Raw genomic sequence first — 22,113 nt, 5'->3', positions numbered from 1 at the left:
AATATTGCTAAAATTGATAGCCCCAGAACTTCAGTTCTTTTATCTCATATTGCCAAAGTTACACACAGAGAACAGCTAAGAGCAAGGGGCAGGGTGAAGGATTGCTGCAGGATTTTTTTTTCTTATTTTCAGATTTGGTGTTTGACATTTGGGATTTTTTAAAACAATTCTCCTCCTGTTTCTTTCTCTAAAATTTATGTCTAAAATTTATGTGTAAGGCACATATACTTGGTTTTGCATTTCTTTATTTCTTTCCTATTTTTAGGTCTTAATCAAGTTAAACTTTTTTTTTTTTTTTTATAATGTTGAGAAGTTGACTCCCTTCGATGAGCTCTCATACATACAACTAATTCCAAGGTAAAATGACTGCACAGACAGGCTCATGACATTGTAAATATAGAGTAGAAACAGAAGTACTTTTAAAATCCTGAATATGATCTAGAATGAACATTTGATTAGAACGATATAATTTGGCTTTCATGGAGGACAGAGGGCATTCTGCCTTGATGTGAATTTCATTTTACTAAACACATATTATTTTTGAGATATTTTGTTTACAAGTGAGAACATTTTCATAGATTTGTTAAGGCAGATAGAATTACTGTACTTTCTAAATTCAAATGACATTTAGATAATGCATACTGTTTGGGGTTGAGAGCAAAGCCTAAGCAGTCTAATTATTGCTTCTACTATGTTTTAGGTAAGTTCTTAATATAAGTGGTGCTATTTAGTTTTCAGTCACATCTCCACCTTGTAAAGATTTATTTATTTCATAGTTTTCCAATGTGTTAGTAGTGATTAAGACACAAACATTGCACCTGGCAGTCAGGTTTTTTTTTTCTTTTTGGCTTTCTCTTCAGAATCATGAGGGTTTTTCTGTTCTTATTGTCTATGACACTAGAAGTGATTAAATGAGCCAGAAAGAGGGGAGTATCATTTCTTCATGTGCTCTAGTACAGACATGAGTAACAGGATCTGAGGAAGAGCATTTTAGGTAGCACCTCAAAACCAAAAGTTTAGATACAGTGACAAGAAATCTCCCAAATCCATTTTCATCAGATGCAGAAGTTACATGAGCTTCTATGCTCTTTAAAGAGAGGAGGATCTCAAGAGGATTTGAAGGAAAATTCTCCTGTTAAAATTGAAGGCCAAGTATGCCTATTAATCAATCCAGTGATAAGATTCATCCATGAAGGTGCTTCATGGTGCATCTTTTTTTCAAAGATGATTAGTTGATGCTCATGAGGCAAATATTTCACTCTGTCCACTTATTTCAAATTCAAATAACTGAATGGTATATTGCTTTTACACCCCTTCCTCAGGAATGTCCAGTCACATTTGGTATAAAAACAGGTAAAAGCAGTGAATGCTATTCTATTGTTGAAAAATCAGCAAACTACAGTTTTTTTTTTTTAAGAAATGAGATTTGTAAAATATTTCTAATGAGCATCAACTCACTAAATTTTCTTCTCCTAAAACCTGATTGTTAAGTCTCTCTCAGATTGCAGTAAAGTAATGAGTCCAATCTATGGCAGTAAAAACTCTAAATACCTACTTTAATTATCTAAAATATACTTATGTATTTCCTTGATATTTCAGTGCTGAAGTTATTACTTTGTTCTAAAACTGTACTTATGAAAGAATCAGCTTCAAATGGTAAGACAGTTTGTGGGTCGGCCTTAAGTATCAAGGCTGTTTATCAGATATCTCAGGACCAAAATCCTAGACTAGTCAGGAAATATTTTTGCTATGTCCAAGCCAGAGGAATATGGAATATTCCTACAGGGAAATGTAAAATATCTTAGAAGCAGACTATGTATCTTCTCCCCACAAAGGTATATATGTTGGGAGGAAGACATAGTGAGACAGAAACTCCCTAATCTGCTGCTTCTGCCTCAGGCTCCTTCATCCCCAACATTTTTCTCCAGGCCATAAGTGGCAGACATGAGGAGGCCTTTCTCAGTTTGGAAGAAATGATGAAGAAAAACTTTGTTTATCCCTTTCTAGAAAGTAAAAGAGCAGTTACAATCTTGGAACTACCCTGTAATTCATAGTATTTGAAATCAGGTTCAGTTTTATTTTTAATTTCCACTTTACTTAAAAGATGGCCTTTATACCTTTTTCAGATCAGTAGAGTTCAATTTTTTGTGTAACCATCCCTGGTTTGACATTCATCTGTTTTGCCAGAACAATCTTTGTTAGAGATATTAAGGAAAGTAAGATGTTGCTTGTCGTAAAATGTTGCTTATGTCAATATTTTTCCTAAGTCAGTGTAACAGCATAATTAGAAAACCTAGTGTGCTAATCTGACCTAGGATAAAGTTAATTTTCTTCACAGTAGCTAGTATGGGGTTGTCTTTTGTGTTTCTGCTGAAAAAGACCTTGATAACATAAAGATGGATTTGTTATTGCTGAGTAGTGCTTGCAAAGTTATCAAGGCCTTTTCTGCTTTTTGTGCAGCCCCACTGAGGGAGCTGAGGGTGCACAAGAAGTCGGGAGGGGACACATCTGGGACAAGGGACCCCAAATGACCAAGGGGTATCCCAAACCACATGGCATCATGCTCAGCATATAAAACTGGGGGAAAAAGAAGGAAGTGGGAAATATTTAGAGGGTGTTTGTCATCCCGTCACCCTTCTGCAAGATGGAGCCCAGCTTTCTGAGGATAACTAAATACCTGCCTGCTGATTGGAATTGTGGAATGAATTCCTTGTTTTGCCTTGCTTTTGTGAGCGGCTTTTGCTTTACTTACTAAACTTTATGCCAACCCACAAGTTTTTTCTTTTTAACCCCACCAATTATCTCCACTATCTTATTGTGGAGGAGTGAGGGACCATGTGGGGTTCAGTTGCTGGCTGATGTTAAAAAATGACACTCAGTAATCTTAAGAGGCACTTGAGAATTCCTGAATAGAAGTTGAACATCTCTTCTGTGCTAGCTGTCAGGTATGCTGAGAAAAGTTTTGGGGTTGAGGGCAAACTTTTTTTCCCACTTTTTTTCTCATGGTTATAATATATTTGTAACCATCCCTTAGCTAAATGTTTCACTTTAGATTTCCATATAAATATAAATATACATACATATATACATTTGTACTATCAAGTTAAATAAACAGAGTTTGTGTTTTCTGATCACGGCTGCTTCTAAAGTTTTTGTAAAACATAAATAAAGTCTAAGTTGAATAAGGCACATGCATGCACACACATTTGTTTGGGACTAAAAGGGGATTAAATGATGTTTGAAGAGTTTCTGTGTTTTGTAAAAACACAGTAAAGTACAATGAATGATGACATGTATGTGGAAATAGTGAGCCTAAGGACTAACGGCTTGCACTAGTGAAAAAAAGGTATCAGAAAATTAACCAGAATGAGGATAATGCATCTTCTTCAGGATTTAAAGTTTCGGAGAAAGTTAAGGAGATTTTAGCTTATCAAGTAACCTTTGTCAGTTCAAGAACACATTTAATATTGCCACAATTGCTACTGATGATTGTCAATGGAACAATTGACCATGCTGTTTATAGAGTATTGAACTACTCTTCTTTCTTCAACCCGGGCTCTGACTTTCATGCATGTATTAAGTTTTATTATTTTTCCAGATTCAGCATTAGGATGGTAGACAGGCAGGTAGAGATAAGCTAGGGACCATTTTTGATTTCCTCTCTTTAGGTCAAGCATGCTGGAGAGAAAGACTTATTAGTCCCATTGTATGGGATCATAAAATACTAATTCACTACTGGTTTAAATGCACATTTAGAGAGTGTAAAAGGTGTTAGTTTGTGCACTCTTTTGTCAAGAAAAATGATGTGACCAGAATTTCCCATGTTGTTCAAATGGTGAAATGATCTCATGAGAACCAGTTCCAGCGCAGGTACAAAAAACACAAGAAAGAAAAGGGGTGCTGGCGTCCAAAGTCTTCCTGTTGTTACTTATATTAGGTATTGTTAATAAAGAACAGAAACTTTCTGTGCTTTGACTCTTCTCTTGCCTTACATTTGCACCCTCCATCAGAGCTAAATAAAAGTTTACTTGCTACTTACTTGTATTTTTCCAAGAGAACAAGAAATTTCTTCTTCCCATAATATTGTGTGACAACCACTTTATGCTAGTGGTCTGTAGGTAACATTTTTTGGATCTAAGAACATAAAAATCCTCTACTTGGGAAATTGTTCTTCTTTGTATTTCCTCTCAGGCAGAAAAAGTCATTGTTTTTATGGAACAAAATTTTTTTAATTGCCCATCAATTATTTTGAAGTAATGAAAATATTTTATTTTGCCTCAACTCTGTCAGTTAAACCTTACTGATAGAGAATCTTGAAGTGAATATGAATATCTAAAGGTAATGCTAAGTTTATGTCATGGGTAAAGCAAGGTAGATCATTCATAGAAGGTTGTGATGCTTCACTGAAGCTAAAGAAGACATAGTGATTTCTATGACATTTTTAGATAAGTGGGACATTTTCAACTGACTTTGCTCATTCAAGTTGACAATAACATGACAAAAATAAATTGGGAGACTGAGAAAGGCCTTCCAGAGTTGGGAAAAAAGAAAAGGAAAAAGAATAAAGGAAAAGGAAAACAAAAACTTCTTTTTAAATGAAATCTTTAACACCATTTCACATTAAGAAGATATTATAAATTTTTTTATCCATTTCAATATTGGAATTCTGTGAATTTTTAAACTCAATGACCCTATGTAAAAATTAGAAGAGACTAGAGAATGAAACCAAAATAATTTGGTTTACTCATTCAAAGGGGTCCTAATAAAATATTTTTATACTGATGAACTAAACACAAAAGATTGACAATACATTTACTTTTCTTTAAAAATGGAAATTAGTATATTCCTGAAAAATATTTTAATTTTCAATATTTTTATGTTCAGCAGAAAGGTATTCCTTTTGTATAGTTTCTGCAAGAATTACACAGAGCGTGCTATTTCAAAGATAACCGAGATATGGATGTAGATTTAATTCTCATATTGAAGATGGAGCAGATGCATAGTAAACTTCCTGTTATGTCTGATTTCTTAACAAAATTACATTATAATCATATGGTGTCCTTATAGTTAGTGTCTTCTGTGAGAAATCCTCCCTAAAAACTTTTGTTCCTAAAAAGACTCTAAGTTCCTAAGAACTCCTTAGGAGTTTGGCTCCCCCTATTTGGGATTTTTTTGCTGTACAGACCTTAGCAGAGAGTGTTTCTTGTTGAAAAGAAAATCCTCGATTTATTGAGCTACTTTATAGAGGATAAGTCTGTATTTCTGTATTCTCTTTTTAGTCTCATTGTGGGGGATCATAAAATATGGATTCATCCTGGTTTAAATGCACATTTAGAAGAGTGTGAAACATATTATTGTAAAAGGTGATAATTCCATATTTCTCTTTCTCTTTCTGAATCTCTCAAGTGATTGGACACTGTGTAGATGGTGAATGGAGCTTTCAATGCAAGGGTCCTTACAATAACATCTTCAGTTCGTTCAGAGGAGATTCTCAATCTCTCATTTGGCCAGATGTTTCCAATTCAAATCACCTCCAATTTTATGTGGCCACTCCAGCACATACAGGATCCATTTCTATCCATTATTTCAAATTACGTAGAAGGCATCTGTCAACTCATGCACCCACAGGAAAAGCTTCTACCAATTATTTAAAATGGCTTATATAATTTGGTTGATTCTGCAGAAACAGCTACTAGCTGTGATAGCTTAATTCCCTTGTGGTGCTTTGTCAAGACTATTTAATTATAAAAACAGTGCTGATCATTTGGTTACAGACAGCGAGGAGAGATGTACAAACTGTCTAAAATGTTATTGCTGGAGGTATCCTTGTTAAAGGCAAGGATAACCAGGTCCTTGTTAATAGATCCCTCAGGGTGTATTCTTAAGAGTGAAGTGACACCAATGATTGGTTGACTGGTGTTTGCAGATAAATATCTCCTCTCTCTCTCTCTCTCTCTCTCTCTCACTATCTATCTATCTGTCTATCTATCTATCTGTCTATCTATCTATCTGTCTATCTATCTAATTTTAGAACAATCTGGTTGCAATGAGAAATCAAGAAAGTAGCCATTTTTGTTATTTTTATCAATAGTAATATACCCATATGAAGGCTATAAAAATACCACTTTAAAAATGTACAAGTAGAAGAAAGAGAAGGAGTAAGAGAAGATGTCACTAACCTGAGGACCTTCTTGGTTGTGGCAATTTCAGTGTTTGTTGGTCAAAGTGATGATGGAAGTTTTATCCTGTTGGGTGTGGGTGAAACCCCTGAAACACAAAGTCCAATGGCTCAAAATGTGCTCAGGCTCAGTTGGAATGCCCAGGTACCTCCCCCGGGCAGAGGAGTCTTATGCTACTTTTTGATTACCTGCAGACTGCTGGAAGGCCCCAGAAATTAGTCTGGAAGTGATTCGGGGGTCTTTGATGGTTTATGACACATTCTAAGACCTGGCAGCTGCCTCACATGGGGGTAAAGCTCCATCTGACCTTCCTCAGGGGTGGGAAGGGAGTTTTACAGCTGAGTGAGCTGTACAAGGGCGGGCAATTAGCATGATAAGAGGCACCATCTCACCTTGCAGGGTTAAAGCCTCTCCCTCTCCCTCTCCCTCAGGGTTGGGGTGCAGACGTGGCCTCAACAGATGAGTCTGTGGGCTCTGGCCACCCCTGCCCAACCCAGACAGAGATGACTTTCCACACAGCTGCTGAGAATACAAAGGCATTTTTCTCCCTCCAAGCTTGTTTACTTCTCCTTAGACCTGAGATAATTGGGCAATAATTTACCACCTTTATCTTATCTCAAGTTTCTGGCAGGTGGCTTAATTCACAAGGTAATGCTAACTTTATGTCATGGGTAAAGCAAGGCAGCTGGCTGAATTCACAGTCCAGTAACTCACAGTCTGGTTCCCATCAGAAGGCATATTTGGGGATGAGTGGGCTTTGGTGGGCGCAGACGAGCAGTTGCTTCTTCTGCGGTTTGCTACAATTGACAAAAGTACTTTGGTGATTTTGACAACTTATAAACCACTAGCCATAACATTTCGGTTTCTCGCTGCACAAAAGTATAAAATGCCTTGTTATGAAATGATAAGGATGATTAGGGTTTCAGTCAACCACTTGGTCTCTAGCCAGTCCATTGCCAGAAGCTAGTCCTTCGTTTTATGCAGAAATTAACAGAGTAATTGATGACTAACTGCAACAGGTATTCACACAGCAGAGTTCTAATACCCAGCTTTTCACATTGTGTGACAAGAAGAGGTTGGATAGAGGTGAGAAATGTTTTTAGTGTTCTTGCTGAGGGAAAAGTTGAGTTTGGTCATTTTAGGTGAAATAGAAAATTTTAACCAGGCAAGTTCCACCTATTTTTGTGTTATTTATTTTATGTTTCAGATAGGATTTTTTACTATAGCTGGAAGTAGGAGACAGTTGGTATACGACAACTCAACTATTTCAAGTTTAAAACAGCCATTTCTAAATTCTTACTTTGGTACCTTTTATTTTCAATAGGTGAAAATATGGAGACTGGAAAGGAGGAGCAAAGGAGAAGATGCATGGTGACAATTTCTATCTAAATACTTCGTCTACATTATTCAAAAGGTGTACAAAACACTGAGGTAGAAATACAAATCTATAATTGTATTCTCTCTTTGCTTAGTGTTCTGAAAGAAAGAGTGACGTTTTAGGGGAGGACAAGTAAAGAATGACTTGACAGTGATTAATAGTCACAAAACATAACAGAGAATGGGACAGTGGTTAACCTGATTAAATATGAAAACATGCATTTAAATACCATCATAAACTAGAGTATCTGTACTATTTTTTTAGGAGAGGTTTACTTTTAAACAATCAGTATTTTTACTTTTAAACAATCAGTATTTATTGTTCTAGCTATGTACATAATATTTTAGTATGTTTTTTTCCAGTAAAAAATGAAGTGTCTTGTTTTTTACTGCTCTTCACACCACAATAATTTAGCTAGCTTTTAATGGAAGTGTTACTTGGATGTTTGAGGCAAGTGCCAATTGACCTGTCACTCCTCTTTCAATTTCCAGATGAAAATAGGGACATGGTACAAAATAAATGTATGGCATGAAGAACAGTAGGTAGGTTATTACAGAAAGTTGGAAAATATAGTGATGAGCTCACATGGAGAGCCAAGGGCAACATTTCACCTCCTATGGTAGAAATAGGTACATCCTTCATTTAGTAATGAAGAGTAGCTATCAACAATACCTAAAGCTGCTGTGAAAACAAAATCAGTGACTGTGCAAACAAGCTTAGCCTTTGACAAGATCTCTAGTGGGAGATGTCTCTTCTTCCCACGTCTCACACATGGGAAAACGAGGATCTAATATGAAGAATTTTATGACCTCCATCTAGCACAGGCCAAAAGGTTCTTGCTTGGCACAGACTTTACCTCAACTCTGCCTTTCATGGGGATCTGCTGGCTTCCAGAAAGCACAGAAAATTATACTGTGAGTGAAGTGAAATGTAGAGCAGCACAGCACCGAGAGCGCTCTTCTGAAATGGTTCTGTTTGACACCAACTTAGTGTACCATTTTCTCTTTTTGCTGTCACTAAAATGAAGCCTGCGCCTCAGCAAATTTATACACTACCCTTGTGAGAGCTCCACACAGCTGCTTACAGACCATCAAGAAAAGCAGGTATTCACCAGCCCAAATGCTGGAAAGTGAGGAGCGCAGTTCACAGAAACAATTACATCAATAGCACTCCTTGTCCCTTTTGTTCTCCAGAGAAGTGTGGAAGCTGGTTGGTGAAGAGACACCCTCTGTATCTAAGAGAGAGAGAGAGAGACTGTTGCCATGGTGTGGAACTGCTTTTTCATAAATGTTTCAGTAAGGTCATGCCCTGCTTGATTAATTCCAAGAGTTCACATTCATCTACTGCCACACAGCCAGCTTACAGCAGATGTTCACAGAAGCCATTTCATGCTGACTTATAACCCTTCCATTTTTTTTCTGTGGCTAATGTATCAGGATGGTTGTATTCTGAACACAGAAGTAACCAGTGCAAGTGCTGAAAAGCAGCCTCCATTGTGCCTTCAGCTGTCTTTGCATCACAGCAGCCTCAGTCAGCAACAAACTGGTAGCAGATTTTGCTCTCTCTGAACAACCACATACTTTCCCTAGTACAAATGTATCAGTGTGTGGACTTGCTGCATTTTTTTTTGCCATGCAATTTTGTATGGTTGAAAGCATCATGCTCTCAAACACAGGAATTACACCACTTCTGAGGAGGTTAGGTATACACAGTCCAAAGACCGGAAAAGGAAGAAAAGTAATTTATTTTATACCCTATGTCCTCCTCACCTCTCCGTCTCTTACACAAGCAACAAGCTGCCAATAATGAGGGCTAAGGGAAGGACCAGTAGGATTTGGGTTTGTCATGTTTTGGTACACCCTAGCCTGTGATGTAATGAGTGGAAGGAATACTTGCAGAACAAGAATTTCTGTTGCAGTGTAAGAGAGTAGAGCAGAGATGGCTGCAAATGGCAAACTAAAAAAAAAGTGATTCTGTTTTTAGATTTTTCATAAAGTTCTGAAACCATATGCATCTGCCTAATTTATGCAGACTATTGCCGTTAGGAAAATTTTATTTGCCTATTTCTTATCCATATTTTCCAACTAAATTCAAGGGTGAAATCCTGGGATGTGAATCTCCCCAAATTCAACTCAACAAATGCTCACTCAGCTCCTACTGAGGTGATGAAATAATTTTAGTGTGACTGTGTCTGGTAATCACAGCACATTAGTAGTACTCTAAGGTATTACGTCTTGACTTAAATAATGTGCAAAATTAAGTCAGATGGAAAGATAAAATTATCACTTCAGCTCACATTTATGAAGATAGCATCTTCAAATTCCTTTTGTCATTACGGTTTTTCTTTTGCAAAACTAGATCTCTGAAAGTCAAGCTATTTTAACTATAGATAATTTCACCCCTCATTTGAATTCTCCTCACCTCTCCTCTCCTCTCCTCTCCGTTGGGTAAAGAGGAATGGGCAGTAGCATGGGTGACTCTGAAATGACACTGACTAGACAACTCCAAGACAGAAGTTTAAATAACAAAACAGAATTATTTTTTATGAACTTGACACGTTCACTAAAGGTATCCTTCCCAAACCTGCAACTGTGGATTACTAAAACAGCCTTGACACAGTCTTTCTCCTCCCCAGGGTTGAATGGCAGGCCAGTAGTCTTTTTTTTTAATGTCATTTCTTCACAGCCCATTATGCTGCTCGGTAAGAATTAATTCAGACAGAGGCTCTGTGTGTTTTCTAGGATGAAGCTCACAGTGTTCTCCAGTGGAAATAAATGCCCCAAACTTGCCCTGCCTACAATGAAAGCTTAGTCTCTTGCTCTGTGTTCATCACTGGAAGTTTTATCACCTTCAGGAACATAACTCTTGAGACAGGTCATGGGTGTCTGTTAACCTCCAGGTTACAGACTCTTTAAATAAATAATCATTTTTTCAGAAATATTTCTGAAATTTAGTGAAAGTTGAAGCAAGAGAATTGGCCCAGTCCATCACACACTGAGCTTGTTTTTGTCAGTGCATACTCTTAGTCACTTGTCAATTACTTACACAAATTGAAGGAGCAGATGACAAAGACTACTTTCAGGGCTACCTTGTGGGGGCTTTATAAAACTAACAGTAGTGGATTTTTTCCTTTAAACTACTGGGCAGGGTTTACTTCAGCTGTCAAAAACCAACAGCTTATCATTATGGTGCATATAACTACAAGGAAAAAGTAATCTTATTGAAAAAAAAAAGCAGAGAAAAGTTGGAAAATTAGGGGTGCAAAAGGATTTTTGATTTAAAACTAGGTTTTATGTTCTATTATGCTGTAATCTTTTCCTATCTGTTCTTGTATGCTTTCAGTTATTTTAAGGGTGAAGAGAATATCTTCTTCCCTGTTCTTCCATTTTTATGCACATCTTCCCTGTGTACAGTTTTATCATACCTGCTATTTGCCGTATAAACATTGTGTGATTTGGTGAACCGTTAAAAGGTAGAGCAAAGGGTTGATCAACATACCATCCCTTAAGTGTTCTCCTTAACTTGCATAACTATGTTTAATTATTTAATTTAGAATGTATGCACCATTTTGATGTGCTATGGTGACCAGTGTCAAGAGAAATTCCCTGCAGGAACGGGCCTTTGAGAGTCTCTGAAATCCCACAGGGAAATCAATGGCATTTTAATCTGAATTAGACATAGCTCCTGCAGAGAAGAATCTGAGTAAGCCTCTAGAAAACTGCTGATTCTTTTAGTAAATAAGACATTTTTCTGCTTTGCTATCATAGTAGTGTAAAGATTTTCTGATGGAAATTTGCAGACTAATTGTTTGATATAGAAGGTATACACATATATTTTTAGTTTAAATTCTGCATCAGGTTAAATACAAGCAATAGTAAGATTAATCTTTTTTTTATATCTGGTCTTTTGAAGATTAAAACCAATCCATGCATAATCCCTTGCTGCTAGCCAGAATGCATTTTTAAAATGTTCCTTTAATTATCTAAACGCTAGGACTTGCACATTGTATAACATCATATGATCTTATCTAAAGTATTATTAATAGATTACTCTGTTAGAAAATGCAGGAAAATCCCTCTTTGTAATTTTCCTGTGTACTTCACTCTCTCTCTCCCCTATACATTTGAAAATTTGTGTTGCTTGTTTATAGAAATAATACTAACCCAGAATGGTTTGCATCTTCAGAGAGGATCTCACTACCACTACTAAATAAATTCTCACAAACAGCTTATCGGAACTTTCTGAATCTTTCTCATTTTAAAAGCTTTAGGGGGTTTTGGGGGGGTTATTTTGTTGTGGGTTTTTGGTTTGGTTTTTTGGTTTGGGTTTTTTTTTTTTTTTTTTTGGTTTGGGGTTTTTGGGTTTTTTTTTTTTTGGTATTGGGAAGACCATTTTGTGGAAATTGAAAGATTTTTAGTACAGTACAACTTTTTCTGACAAACTTTCCAGTTTTGCTCAACTCTACATTATCTGCTACGAGTTAAGTTTTTGTGTCAGAAAGATTGTCAGAAAGCCAGGGATCCCAGATGCTCATGTTCCCAAGCTCTGGGCAGCTCTACCATGTGTACACAAAGTATTGCTTTTCCAGTGACTGTGATTCTGTGACAAACCTACCTTGCATTTCAACCAGAACTGGTATTTTTGACACTCCCTCCTGAAATCTGGGATTGCCATTCTCTTACTGTGTTTGTTTTCTATGCACTATCACTACTCATTGGTCAGAATTCATTTTAATATATATTATGCGGCAGAAATCTTAATTTTCTGTCAGATTATTTTTGAATTTGGTGTATAATTTAGTTGTTCCTCATCTCTGGGAGTTCTTCCATTCTTCATCTTCTTCACGTCCAGAGGAAAAATACAAGTGTGTCAACCTGACCTTGTTGCCTGGCAGGGTTATGGAAGAGATCATCTTGAGTGAGATAAGACACCACATATTGGATGGCCAAGGTATCAGGCAGTGCCAGCATGGACTGAGGAAGGGCAGATCCTGCCTGACCAAACTGATCTCCTCCTCTGACCAGGTGACCTACCCAGTGGATGTGTGGAAGGCTGTGGATGTTGTCTACCTGGACTTCACCAAGCCTTTGACACCGTCTCCCATAGCACTCTCCTGGAAAAGCTGGCACTCTCCTGGAAAAGCTTGGACAGGAGCACCCTTCACTGGGTTCAGAACTGGCTGGATGCCAGGCCCAGAGAGTGGAGGGGAGCAGTGCTGCATCCAGCTGGTGGCTGCTCACTAGTGGTGTCACCCAGGGATCAGTGTTGGAACCAGCTTTCTTCAAATATACTTATCAATGACCTGGATGAAGGGATGGAATGCACCCTCAGTAAATTCACAGATAACACCAGGTAGGATGGGAGCATCGATCTGCTGGAGGGCAGGAAGACTCTGCAGAGGGATCTCGACAGGCTGGACTAATGGACCAAGGCCATCTGTGAAGCTCTTCACATATGATGTTCTTCATCTGTGATGCTCTTCAGCCACAACTTCAGGCAGCACTACAGGCTGGGAGAAAAGTGGCTGGAAAACTGTGTGGAGGAGAAGGACCCGGGAGTGCTGGTCAACTGCAGCTGAACACAAGCCAGCACATGCCCAGGTGGCCAAGAAGGCCAACGGTATCCTGCCTGTGTAAAAAATAATGTGACCAGCAGGAGCAGGGCACTTGTACTTGGCACTGGTGAGGCCACACCTCAAACCCTGTATTCAGTTCTGAAGGCCTCACTGCAAGAAAGGTATTGAGGTGCTGGAACGTGTCCAAAGAAGGGCAATGGAGCTGGCAAAGGTCTAGAGTCTAAGTCCTATGAAAAGTTGCTGATGGAGCTGAGGGTGTTTAGCCTGAAGTAAAGGAGGCTCAGGTAGGACCTCCTCACTCTCTACAAGCACCTGAAAGGAGGATAGCAGCCAGGTGAGTGTTGGTCCCTTTTCGCAGGCAGCTGACAGCAGGACAAGAGGACGCGGGCTCTGGCTCTGTCAGGGGACGTTCAGGCTGGACACCAGGATGAACATCTTCACGGAAAGGGTTGTTAAACGTTGGAATGGACAGCCCAGGGTGGTGAAGTCACCATCCCTGGAGGTGATCAAGGAACAGTTTGGCATGGCACCCACTGCTATCATTTAGTTGACAAGGTGGTGTTTGGACAAAGGCTGGACCTTAATTACTCCATGATTCTGTAACCTGTGTGATGTTACATGAAGCTAACTCACTGGCATCTTGACTTCATTTCTTTTTACTTATAATTTATGGTTCAGGTTTATCCCAAGATTTGACTTGAGAAAAGAATTTAGCATTTTGTACTATCTCTGAGATTAAGAAAAAAATAGGGTTTTTTTTCCATAGGAAGGACCCTGATCTTCAAAAATCATTTGTTTATGCTACTATGTTATATTGGCATTGTTGAAGATCTGCATGATCTGATTCAGACTTTAGTGGATTTTCCTTGACATAAGCTGCTGTTTTTTAGGAGAAATGAGTAATCATTCCTCTTGACCCAATCCAATGCTTTCTTTATTATTCCTATTATTCGCTGTTCCTTAAATAGTTGGAAGAAGGTGTTACTTTTATTTCAACACACTGATTGCAAAAGAGCTAAATTCAAAAGTATTAGCACATAAAAAGACATTCATATGCTGTCCATTTACCACTATTATTTTAATATAAAAGAATTTTTATATAGTTTTCCCAAATGCAGGTGTTCGCATATCATTCCAATCCATTTCATTTAAATGAGTGAATTCAATTTACATCAATTATCAAGTATCAATTTATCCAACAGTTGTCCAACTAAATCCAAATGGAGGTGCTCTTCTAAATGCTAATATAATTTACTATGGTTCTGTAGCTTGTTTTCTTTATGTTTTTCTAAATGGAAGACACTAGGTTGTGTTTGAGAACACACACAGAGAACCTAAAAAATGAATTGCAATAGAAGAAAATGCAAGGACAGCTGTGTAAATGCTTAGAATTCCTTTTATAAATACAATGTTGATAAACTTTATAACACTTCAGAAGAGCAGTGTTTTAATTTAGAGCAAAATTATTTGACTAAAAAAAAATACTTTCTTGCTTTTATCCACATTATATAATCCAGCAAAGTCCTAACATGCAAATGGATAAAACTTTTCTTTTTGGACAAAATTCATCAGCTTGCCAATTCTTTCAATAAACTAATATAATACCAAAGGACAGGGAAAATTTTGACTGCTTGTTCTATCAACTAATAGTTGATAGAACCAGTTCCAGTTTCTTGATAGGCTTTTAAAAAAATTATTATCATTAGAAGAAGGGGGGGTTTAGGAAACCTATATGAAGAGATTGACAAAATAATGCTCTCTGAGGGTGTCCTTAACCCATTCTGAAAATTTTCAGTTTTCTGTATAAGGGCAATAAGAAAGGTTTTTTGGACTGCTGGCAGGGAAAACATGTGCCTATATGCAATTTTTTCTTCTCGGACATCCTCATTCTTTATTAAATAATCAAACTTCTGCCATTCTAGCATCATTAACTGCCCACTTTTTGTGCCATTGCCATTTGTCAGAGGCTGGGCTTCCTAACAACATGTCACTTTCTCCCAGGATGGAAGAGCATGGATGTAAACAAATACAATATTCTGTGACTTTTTGGAGCATTACAGTCAGAGATAAATGCTTACATGCTGTACTCAGGAAATGATGTGTCAACAATGCAGTGTGATTAACCTATTTGGACAAACCAGGAATTGGAGTTCATACAGTTCAATACATGTTTTACTGTTGGATTGACAGCACTGCGTGGAGATGCTGTCTGTACTGTTTGATGAGCACTGTTATAAAGAAAATCTTAATCCCAAAGAACATGCAATGTAATGTGAAACAAAGGGACCATAAGCTATCACTGCAAACAGCAGGCATGGAGGAGAAAGTGTGGCAAGAGAAAATCTGAATAGTTCTGTATAGTTTTGATACAGTCTGAATGAGTTTGTTTTCTTTAAATAAATAAAAAAATAAATTTAATCTCTTTTGGACCGAGCTCCCCTAGTAAGATTAGCAACTGATTCCTTGCAGACCATGAATCTATGATGTATATTTGCAGAGTGTGATCTGGAATGGTTTGCCACAGGAACTAATACCAGGAAAAAGAAAAGGAGACTATTATGTACTGAAGAATAGAGATGTGATCCCATTCAATACTCAGGAGCTTGCCACCATGGACCTCAAGGGAAAAGCAAAAAAAAATTGATTCAACAGAAAGATTATAGTTGTGAAGGGCATTGAAGGTGCAAATAGGACATTTGCATATGATGCTATGGAAAATGAAGAGATAATAAAGACATTCAGACAGGAATAATATAGAGTGACAAGCAAAAAGGATGTTCTTAGGTGATGCATTTTGAAGGGATTGAAAAGTTCCAACTTGCATAATGACATGTTAGTGATGAGCACTTTGAAGGTCAAAGCAACATTTTTATCTGTGAACCTTCTGATGCCCATGAATTATCCTCAAACCAACAAATTCACCAGGGTTAAAATAAATTTCCTCAAGGTCAGCACACTCTGAAAATAGAATAACATACAGAATTCTTTGACTAATATGATCCCAAATTAGCACATTATGCCATCTATAAGAGACTGCATACTTAATGCACTGGAGGGAAAAACTGATTTTGTTTTTACATGATTAAATAAGGTCAAAATAAAACTGCTTTAGAGGAGTAAATAAATGATTCATTACTTTGTGTCTGCTATTTGTCAAAAGGCCAGGGAGATAATGACTTTGGATCTTCCTACAAGGACCATCAATGTTTTTGGCAGCTATCATGTTCAGAGCTCGGCTTTGTTTCAATGGATGCATGTGATGGCTGTATTTGTGCGTAGTGCAGTCCTGTAGGAGCAACTCTAAAGCACAGAACAGCAGCTGAAGAGGATTCAATGCCCATACAACAAGTATACCAGGAGAATTTATTTCAGGCTCGCTGCTGCCTGGTCCAGTGTTTCCATTGTCCACCAGCAACTTGAACAGATCAGGTGTGCTCCTGAACCACCACTTCGGTTTCAGCCATGCCTGAAAGAAACCCAGTTCATGTCCTTTATAGCAGCTCGAGGATGTGAACCAGAGCACTGAGTGATCCAGAGATCTGAGTCAAAAGGTTTATATTAAAGAAAGGCACACACGTGTACAGAGATTCATTGAGGTGGATCTGGCCCTCACACCCTGATTGAAGCTGTATTCCTTTCCCTATAGCTCCTACAATTTGCAATATCTGGATACCATCATAGGCCTTCTATCGAAAGGTCTCTTAGGCACAAGATGTAGGCAGACCTCCTTGTTCCTTTAGAATATGTTCATTTTAATGCTAATTTCACCATTCCTGCACATACTTGATGAAATTCTGAAGAGAACCTTATAGACACTAGCCAGGAAGCACTAATTTTGGAAATAATTTAGATTCTCTGGAGATAAGCAGAAGCATGATGCTACCAGAACTGGAAATCTGAGTGAAAAATGTTAAGGGACAAATATTTCTTTTTAAACATGAGAATGGTAGGTGAAAGGCATAGTAAGAACACATTTCAATTTTATGCAAGTATAAAAACTGCAATACTTGTGTGAATACAAATTAAATCAAGTGATATGTGATGAACATGAGTTTCATCCAGATGGTCCCCATCACGGGATAGTAAGGAGACACAGAATGGAAGACAGGACTAGAGGAAGAATATTCTCTAAAAGCAATGACAGGAGGGAGTTACATGCTTATATGAACTGGATTGTTAATTCATGAGTTAAAGGACAATCACACATTTAGGAAAGTCTCCATTCTTCATTCCCTGGTAGGACAATGCTGTAGAAGCATCCCTCAGTGATATCCTCTTTCTGTCCTTCATGCTCTGTATCATCTCTCTCCATGTTCAAAGTCCCACTGGATATTACAATGCTGTTCAGATAGAAGTTCTCACAACATTTTTCATTTTAACAGGCGTTGGGAGAACTGAATTAAATTCGGGGTAGAAGAATTCTTTGAAATGTGTGTAATTTGCTCAGTGTCAGTGGAACTCTTGTATCCTGCTGATAGAATCTGGACCTAGAGCTATTAGACAGTGTGGCCCATTATGTCCTTTTTCTGTTCTGCTTCTTCCCCTCATAGAAATAAAAATCTTTTCATATTAAGGAACCAAAGCTGCCCACAAGGACCTGGACAAGCTCAAAAAGGTGATCCATGAGAGCCTCATGACATTCACCAAGTCCAAAAGCAAGATGCTCTACCTGGGAAAAGGCCTCACTGACAGTGGTCCTGCAGAGAAGGACCTGGGGCTTCTTCTGGATGAAAAGCTGGACCTGAGCTCTTACAAAGGAGGAGAGCAGAGTTTTATTATTGAATATTCAATGAAATCCACATCACTGCATGGGGCAGGGGGGAGGTGTTGCTTTGTCAGGAAAGGCAAAGGAGCAGGGAGCTGAAGAGTGTGACTTTTTTGGCCAGGTCTGGAGAAAGGACAGAGGACAGGGCTGGGGTCCCTGCTTTGAAGAGATGTTGTAATGCCCACAGCACTGGTGATGCCAGCATCCTCCACCACAGTGAGCCAGCCTGCCAGCAGCGCAATTCATGACTCAAATGAAGTAGGTTTCCAGGTTTTTGCTTTGCCCTTGCTCTCCGTGATTTGCTAGATCTGGGGAGGGTGTTAAACCCTGTGAACTCACTTGCCATATTGTTACTTTTTGTTCCCTCTCAGCCCACGTCCAGCTTCAGGGCCCTCTGCAGTCCTAGTTTTACTATAGGGGGGCCCAGGTGATATCTTGCCTTTGTTGGTTAAGCCATTTCTCTCTCTTGTATAATTTTCTTTTTATTGCATGAGCCAACAGTCCGTGCTCACAGCCCAGAACGAAAACTGTATGCTGGATTGCACCAAAAGAAGTGTGACAAGCCAGTCAAGAGAGATGATTCTGGTGATCTACGCTGACCTTGGGTCCCCACCTCGAGTGCTGCATCCAGCTCTGGCATCCTAAGCACAAGAAAGATGCCAACCTCTTGGGACAGGTCCAGAAGAGGGCCATGAGGATGATCAGAGGCTGGACCATCTCTGGTCTCCCTGGAGCTGGGAAAGCTGGGGTGTACAACCTGGAGAAGAGAAGGCTTTGAGGGAGACCACAGGTAGCCTTCTGGTACTGAAACATGCCTTAGAAGAAAGAGGGAGAGTGACCCCTTTACAAGGATTGATAGTGATATAACAAGGAGGAAGAGTTTTAAACTAAAAGCTTTGAGGTTTACATTAGGTTTCAGCATGAAATTCTTTACTCAGAATGTGATGAGACCCTGGAACAGGTTATCCCAGGAAGCTGTGGATGTCCCATTACTGAAAGTGTCCAGGGTGAATGGGGCCCTTAGCAACTTGGACTAATGGAAGGTATCCCTGCCCAGGGTAGGAATATTGGACTAGGTTATCTTTAAGGTCCTTTTCAGCACAAGCTACTCTTTGATGATTCATGGATTTTCTTCAGTCTGACTTAAAATTTGTGTAAATTCTAGTTCTGAAATTATGTTACTTTTCCTTTATATTTTCATATACACTTTCATTAAAAATATTATGATAGTTTATTTTAATGATATTATGAAACCAGATTTATTGTTGCTTTTCTTTCCCTGACAGCCTTTAGTTTTCTCTTGGCACAATATCACATTATATCTTCACTGCATAGTCTGTGATAAACACTGAAAATTCAAATAAAACAGAATAGGATATCAGAAAGAAAGAAGTAGTTTTTACTTTATTCTTCCACTTGTACTCCTGCTCTTTCCACCTTCCATTTTATTGTCTCCTTGTTATTCAGCTATTCTGTCTCCGTTTTTCTCTCAGCCCTGCTAATAATCTTCAGCTCATCTCTCTCTCCTTTACACAGCACTGCTTTTTATTTCCTTGGTATTGCTTGATCCCAGCATAGTAATAAAGCCCATCTAGCCTGATGAATTAAAGCATTAGTACATCTGACTGATGTTTACTCTCAAATAAAGTTATTTCTCCCATGCCCTTGCCACCACACCCTCTGCTTTTCCACTTAAATGAGGCTTAGCTTGGTATGGTTCTGCCCTTTCTCTGCAAATGAAAACTGGTAGTTTAAAGATATTCATAGCCTCAGAGTTTTAAAGTTTTAATTTAGCTTTTATTAGGTGCTGGGCAGCATACTGCCAGACTGTGTACACAGTTAAACAACAAGAGCTCTCTCAGGGGAGTATATTGTTGCAAGCTTCAACATCTATATGCAAATTAAACTTTGCGTATTTGCTATCAGTTACAACAGATATTTTCCACACAGGCAAGCCATTTTTTTCTCTATCTAAAAAAATGACAAGCCCTAAAGACAATACTCAGATCTCACAGGATGTAAAATTAGAGAAATTATATTTGGTTTAGGGATATTTTTAAGAGGCAGCCTATCCTAAAGCAGGGTTGTATTACAATTGCATAATATTGCTGGAAAAATAAGGGAGAATGATGAAGTCTTGCATCAGCATTGGAAGGAAATTATATAAAAAGACTGTTGCTATTTATCATGGGACGAATGAATCCTATACAAAGAACATTTCCATAAAATTTCTTAAGACTCTAAAATGCATCATGTATGCTCCTCTAAAGGCTGTCCTAAACAGTTTTTCTGTAGATCTTGTGGATTCCTGGAACTGAATGCTAGCAAAGTTCACCCACGCTAAACAGTGCTTACTAGACAGTTTTCTCTTGGAGGCTGAGCAGATAAGCTCTATAGTAGAGGTTTAGGGGATGTGCCTTCCTCAGTTGCTTCAGAAAAGGTAAGTTCAGTTCAAAATAAATAAAAATAAATATAATAAAATATAATAATATTCAGTTCCAAATAAATAATAAAAATGTAAATTCAGTTTCAAATAAATATTGTTTCATTTCCATGCTACAAATGCACAGCTGAAATTGACATCTCAGGACTCTGTGAAAGCTATCCACATTATCCACTGTATGGGGGACACTGCAATATGGAATAGGCATTGGTCTGTCATACACCACATTTAGAGCTAGCTGTTAGTATAAGTGCTTTTGTATTTTTCTTTTTGTTTCCTTGTTTTGACAGTGTTTACAATTTTGGTTTTTATTTTTCTCTAGGTCTGTCTAATTTATGCAACAGAATAGTCACATCTTGTTGTAAAATGTAATCACCTTTTTCGTGTGGGGCAATGAAGCACAAAAATAATTATAATGATAAATAGATCCCAATTATGAACAATGACTCACCGGCAGTTTAAGAAGAAAGTGGTTTCAGTGCTTAAATTCATAGAGGAACAGTGCCTTTAAATACTTGGTTCCTGAGAACCACACCAATGTTTATTTATTGTCTTCAGCAATGTCAGCATTTTCTCTTAAAGTGGAAAAAAGCCAGTATCTGTCTTATCCATTTTCAGCAGATATTGTATCCAGTGGTGTGTTTCACAGCTTACTGTGAGCAGGGCATCACCTTGCAATTGGCTCAGAGAAAGAGGGGAGATAGGGGACAAAGGAAAAGTATGCAAACATGAAATTTCAGAACTAGAAGATTTTGAGATAAGGAGATTGTGTGTGGGGTGGGCCAAGAGGTGGATGCAAACATGCCCACTTTACTCACCAGGAGCTGTGCACGCAGATTCTCTGATGTGGGAGGATGTTGGGCTAGTAATTACAGGCATATGGATACTTATAGCTCCAACTTACTTTTAGGACATCCACTGTCCTTGGCTAGAAAATGATCCTGCAAGACATGTTAGACACATGGCAGGGAGGTGTGCTCCTGGACCCATGCTGCAGGATCGAGCCAGTCAGAGCATGTATAGAATGCATTTGGGTTAGAATGAGGGCTCAGATATTCATTCAAAACAAAATACAGACCTGCCATGTGTTGTGTTGGCTCCTAAAAAGTAATGTCCTACTTTGACAGAGAAATGTTTTGATTGAAATATGTCTATAAATAATCCTGTTGAAATAAAATGAAACTCTGAACTGCCCTGGCTCTGACTCCAGGCAACTAAAGTTGTATCCAAAGTTTTCCAGTGTTTGAGGGTTGTAGAGTGCATGAACTTGAGTTCATCCATCATCAATGAAAAAAATTGTATAGCCATAATGCTTAGCTCCAGATAAAGTCTGAAGCTGAATCTTGTGGCTATTTTCCTGGGAAGCTTTTTTTCTGCATGGTGTGTGATTGACACTGAGCGTTACTTCTAGCCTGTCCTTTCAAACAGATTTGTGCATTCTAACTGATAGTTGTCCACAGACAGTATCAGAATGTAGCTAATTATGTGATATTTTATACTTCAAGGCAGTTTTTGGTAGCTTCCTGAAACCACTACTAGCCTGCTGAGAACAGTCTGCTCTACTCTATACATGACATCCACTTAGAAACCTCCCCACTCAATGGGCAGTTTTTTCCTTGAAAACCTTTAAGGGATCCATTTTTCCAAGTATCTATAATCACATTATTGAGTATAGGACTTAAAAACCTCTTGTACATATTAATTTAACCAGTTCAGTTAAGGAACAGTGCTACTGAATTCTGTGCAATTCATGTTGCTTCCCTATGCGAGTGT

Source organism: Fringilla coelebs (assembly GCF_963513975.1).
Source record: "Fringilla coelebs genome assembly, chromosome: Z".
In the NCBI taxonomy this organism is placed as follows: Eukaryota; Metazoa; Chordata; class Aves; order Passeriformes; family Fringillidae; genus Fringilla; species Fringilla coelebs.
Note: the sequence above shows the minus strand (reverse complement) of the source record.